The sequence below is a fragment of the Mus pahari genome, chromosome 3 (genome assembly GCF_900095145.1).
Source record: "Mus pahari chromosome 3, PAHARI_EIJ_v1.1, whole genome shotgun sequence".
Lineage (NCBI taxonomy): Eukaryota > Metazoa > Chordata > Mammalia > Rodentia > Muridae > Mus > Mus pahari.
Window position 1 is genome coordinate 78509468 of NC_034592.1, and position 5622 is coordinate 78515089.

The following is a 5622-nucleotide window of genomic DNA, read 5'->3' on the forward strand; positions in this document are numbered from 1 at the left end:
AAACTCACGGGGATCCACCTGTCTCTGCCGCCCAAGTGCTGGGATTAAATGCATGAGCCGCCATGCCAGAGCTCCTGGGGAAGCTTTGCAGTGTGACTCCGTGGACAGGTGCAGCACATAGCTCTGATTCAGAGACACGCCTTGGCCACAGAGTCACTAGGACAGAGTGAAGTGACTACAGGGGCTGCTTCTCCCACTTCAGAGCTTGCACTTCTGGGCCACACTCTACTTCCCAGCGGATTCTTTCCTAGCTCCACAGCTGAGTTTGGGACCAGGAAACCCATCCTCTGCCAGGATACCAACATCACTTTCCCTGTCGTCCCCCTCCAGTCCTTCCTTCTTGCACTGGACAAAACCAGGCAGAAGGAACAGGAAAGAGTGGACACAGGGAAGAAAAGGTGGACATAACAGGGACACTGGAACTTGGGTCTGTCATGTTCTAAAGCCCTGCTCCCAGCTGGCTTGAAGTAGCCTTTAGATGTAATTCCACAGGACTTGATCTGACAGCAGAATTTCTATATGGAATAGAAAATAGCATTTTCTATTCGTGGTACTTACATATAACATAAACCATAGCTCATTCATTTTATTTAAGGATCCAAAGGGGCCATGCATAGCTAGGACCTGATGCACAGGTCCTGCAGAACAGGGGCTCTGAGGGCTCTAGGCCTTCTGGAGAACCCATGTTTGGTAGCATCATGGTGATAGCAGCTTGTAGCATAGGACACACAGGATTGTTACTTGGAGTCAGAGCTATGAACGAGACTAATGAATGGGAGAGTCAAGACTCTGCCTACACTTGCTCATTATCTTCTTAGGTTTTTGGTGGTTTTCTCTATATTGTGGTTTCAAAGAAAAATGGCAGATGGAACAGGGGCACAGCTCACAGGAAGCTTGGGGAGTCATGGGGTGAACTTGGTCAAGCAACGGCCTAAGGACCCATCTTGCCTGGTACAAATTCAAAGTCCCCCACAGATTAGTGACATCCAAGCCACTGTCATCAGCATGACAGGGAGCCACAGTCAGGGTTTTGCTGACAGCAGGTCTCCTCCACCAGGGCCAAGGCTTCTTCATCTTGGACTCCACCAATGGACAAGGCAACAGGACATTTGCAGCCAGGGCCTTAATGCCTCTCTTCCCCAGACTCTCCTTGAGGCCAGCTTTGTACTCCTGCCTGGCCAAATGCATAAAGGCTTGTTAATAATGAATAGGGCCCTGTCTGCCTTACTTAACACTGAAGGTCTGAGCAGATGCGCAGCCCTTTCGAAATGATCCGGTCCAGCTGATGAGGCCCCTCGGGGTGCGTTCCTGCAGCCAACCTCTTGTTCCTCCTAATGGAATCATAATGTTAATGTGATTTCAATTAGGGCTGTGTTACAGAACACAGGTGCTGGAGTGAGCCTGCAGCCGGAAGGCTCCTTGGAGACTTTTTTTTTCCTGGGAAAGGTGCCTGTGTTTCCAAAATCACCTTCAATCCCAAGTAAGAGGCAGCCACTGGGCTGAGTGAGAACTGTGAGGTGCATTCATGCCCCTTCAAGGCCTTGACATTTGTTTCCCACTCAAATCTGAACAGCTGATAGTGTGTCTTGGGAACTCCTGAGGTCAGAATGCCCCAGTATGAAAAAAACAGTCGCCCAAAAGTGAACAAAAATCTTACCTTAGGCAACTGTGTTTCAAATGTCCGCAGCTTCTCTTTCTCTCTCTCTTCTAAAAATGTATTCTTATATTATTTTTGAGCATGGGTGTTTTGCCTGCATTGATGTCTGTGCACTATTTGTGTATCTGGTGCCCCTGGAGGTCAAAAGATAGCCTCGAATTCCCCTGGAACTGAAATTACAGATGGTTGTAGGCCACCATGTACATACTGGGAATTGAACCTGGGTCCTCTGGAAAAAAATAGCCAGTGTGTTTAACTGTTAAGCCATTTATCCAGCCCCCAGCTTTTCTTTCTTAAGAAAAAGAAATTAAAAACCCCACGTGTATGTGTGAGCTGTAGCTGCCAGATGTGAGCTGAATGCTTACATGAATACATTCATTCCTCAAATTTTATCAAAATGAATGCATGTAAGCATTTGGGGGCAATTTTCATAGAATGCAAGAGCCTGCAAGAACACATTGCCAGACACTCCACACAAACCCTGAGAAACCCCAGCCTAGGGCTGCAAGGCCAGCTGGGACCCTGGGGGAACGCTGGCCATCTGCTGTTCTACAGATGAGGAGGTTGGAGCCAGACACAAGAAGGGCCTTGCCAAAGGCTGCTGGCAAGTCAGGGACCCCAGCGAGATCAGAACTCAGGTTCCTGCCTTCCAGCTCAGCTCCCTTCTCCTCAGATCACTGAAGAGAAATCAGCAGGACAAAGGAAAAGTCAGTTCAAATTCCAGAAAGCTCTAATGGCTCATGTTCTAGAATACTGTTCCAGTCCCCCGTCTATAAACACACATAATGGCAAATAGCTTGGTAATCTAGTACCTTTTTCATTGAAGTATAGCACCACAGGAACATAGCCCTGGCTGTGTATTTGTGAGACTTGTGACATTCCGGTAACCCCACTGGCTGAAGGCTGTTTCCTTGAAAGGAATTCCCACGATGCTTCCATTCAAGCAGCAGAAATGATTTGACTTCTCAGTCCACACCTGTATGCCGGTGTCTTTGCTGTGACTTCTGCCTCTCAAACCCTTCTCCGCCTAGCAACTGACTACTCAATCCCAATGGCATGTCTGTAGCCAGGCCTTCCCATACAGCTACCCCTGAACCTCCCCCTCCCCCCAAGTACTATTGCTAAATTTTGTAGATGATCGTGGAATGGATCTTGTAATCTTGCATATCTATTGTATAGAGTATCTTTTTAAGAAAGTCTAGAAATGCAAGCAAATACACATGAGACTGTCCAGGATATGCTCAATGCATCATATGTGTTTATTACTTTTATGCTACGCTCTGTGCTTCTACATGTGCGCCTTCACAGATCAGTGAGCACAGAAAGTACACATTCATTCTCTCTCTCTCTCTCTCTCTCTCTCTCTCTCTCTCTCTCTCTCTCTCTCTCTCCACAGTGAGCACAGAAAGCCAGAGAAATTATGTCAGCTACATATTTTCTCCCCTAGGGAAGTGTTTTGATGGTGCTTTATCTCAGGGTTCTCATCTGTGACATAGGATGTTTGGGATAGACACACACCAGATGAGACTATGCAAGCAATCTGCACAAGCTTTCAGCAAATACCGGCTGCTATAGTTTGTACTCGGATTAGCACTATAGTGGTTATTAAGCCTGTGGGTTTTGAAGAAGGCATGTATAGAGTGATAGAAGGTTGACTGAATGAATTGATGATGGATGAATGGGTGATCAGTATATGGACAGATGACGTATAATGAATGGAAGGCTAAAAGTATGAATGGTGATAAGAAGGGAGTGATGACTAAAGGGTGGATGGATGATTTCAGGATAGGTGGATGCATATATGAATGGATGAGTGGGTATATTATGGGTGGGTGATAGTTAAATGAGTAAGTAGGTGAGAGAGTGGGTGAATGTATGAATACAGGGCATATGTATGTATGCATGAATGATGGATGAATTATCGATGAGTAGATAAGAAGATGGGTGTGCAGTTGCGTGGATGGATGGATAGGTAAGTAGATAGGCAAGTAGATGAATGAGAGGGTGGTGGATGGACAGGTTAAGTGCATAGATGAAGATGGGTGGATGATGGATGGATAGGTGATGGATGGATGGATGGATGGATGGATGGAGAATAGGTGGGTAGGTGGATGAATGAGGTGCGCACATGGGTGGATGGTAGATGGATAAGTGTGCTGCATCCTTGAATGGCTCCAGGGATCATCTTGACAGGGGCAGTGAGGGAATGAGGAAAAAGCAGACACATGGGGAGACTGGAAACGGATGGACTGGACTCTCTGATGGAGAAGCTGCAGCACTCCAGAACATCAGGCATGCTTACTATATACAGCTGAACAGAGAGACGGGGTTATTTCATAGCACTAAGTAGGGAGGAAGGGTTTTCAGTATAGAGCCGAACAAGAAGGCAGGTGTGGTTCATCTCTGTAGGAACAGTCTCTCTTCCACTAACCTCAGTAGGAGCAGTCTTCGAAATGTAAACAACTGGGAAGAGAAAGCTATGGTGGACATCTGTACACTCTATCAACAGACTAGAAGAAGGTTTTGCTATCTCTCTGAGCCTCAACCAGGGAGACAGCTTCGCCAATTTCCTATGGGTCCAAGGCTTTGGTCTTTGATATGTCTAGTTCATGTCAACAACATTCAACCACTCAGGACTTCACACTTTCAAGGCTTCATCTGCTCCCAACATCAAGCGATTGGGTAGATGGATATGTAGGTGGATAACGGGCATTGGATATATAGGTGTTTGTGTAGATAGATGTGAGTGGATCTATAGGTAAAAGGATGGATGCATAGATAGATAAATGAGGTATAAACGGTTGGTAATCATAGTATACTTGAGACTGAGTAGACAGATGGGTGGGCTCTCATTGGCCAGGCCCTGTTTTCTATTCAGTGGCTGCTGGGCAGATCCAAAAGGAGACTTCAGGAACCTGGGGAAAGCAGCATGCTCTTTATGACACCCACTCAGTAGCCCAGGGAAGTATCCAGGACATTGAGAGACACCCCAGCTCTCAATTTCCAGCCTCAGGCCCCATGGCTAATGGAAGAGAGTCTGGCCAAGTCTCTCTCTGTCTTTAAGGCCCTGGTTATCATTCCAGGGTCCCTGGCCCACAGAGGGAACAAGATGGCAGTGTGCTCTCTCAAGGCTACAGTCACAAAATGCCTGGTGGGGATTCATGACAAAGCTGAGGATCTCACACTCCTCTGGTGTGCACAGCATCAAGCTATGCAAAGTGGTTTCCTTCCTTCCATCTCATGGCTCAAAGAAAGAATGGGAACAGGGAAGCTGGAGAAGAAAGACCAAGTGGAGACTGGAACATTCTGCATCCCAGAAGAATGAGAACAGGATTCTCAGTACGTAGGATCTACCTGAGGCTGTGTCTCTGAGCCTTCCCCTGAAGATCCATGGACACAAGAATCAGTCTGGAGGGAAGGAAAACACAGTGAGCACTTTAGGTTTCATAAAGCACTGCTGGGGGACAGTGTATGGGTCTCCTGGGCGGAGGACAGTGTCTGCTTGGGTCTAAGGCACACAGATATCTGAGACAGTGCAGAGACAGTTCCATACCCAAGAGAGCCCAGGTTTGGAGGAGCCTGGCTGATGTCATCTCTCCCTCCCTGGCTCCGGAAATTAGGGAAAGTGAAGCAGAAAAGGCAGGCAGCAAGTTCATCCAGGAGCTCAGCATCCTAGATGGTGACCTCCAGGTCAGCACTCCAGGATGCAGTCTTGGAGCCGGCGGGGGAGGGGGAGGATGCAGTCCTGGAGCCAGAGGGGGTGAGGGGTGGAGGGGGCTCTGAGGGAAAGAAAGAAGAGGTTTAGAATCAGCATGTTGGAGGGCACCAACCCCCATTCCTCTCTGGATTCCCACACTGTCTCCTTCATGGTCACCCCACAGCAATGGCTGGCCCGGTTCCAAGATGAGTAATCTCTCTCTCTCCCTCTCTCTCTCTCTCTCTCTCTCTCTCTCTCTCTCTCTCTC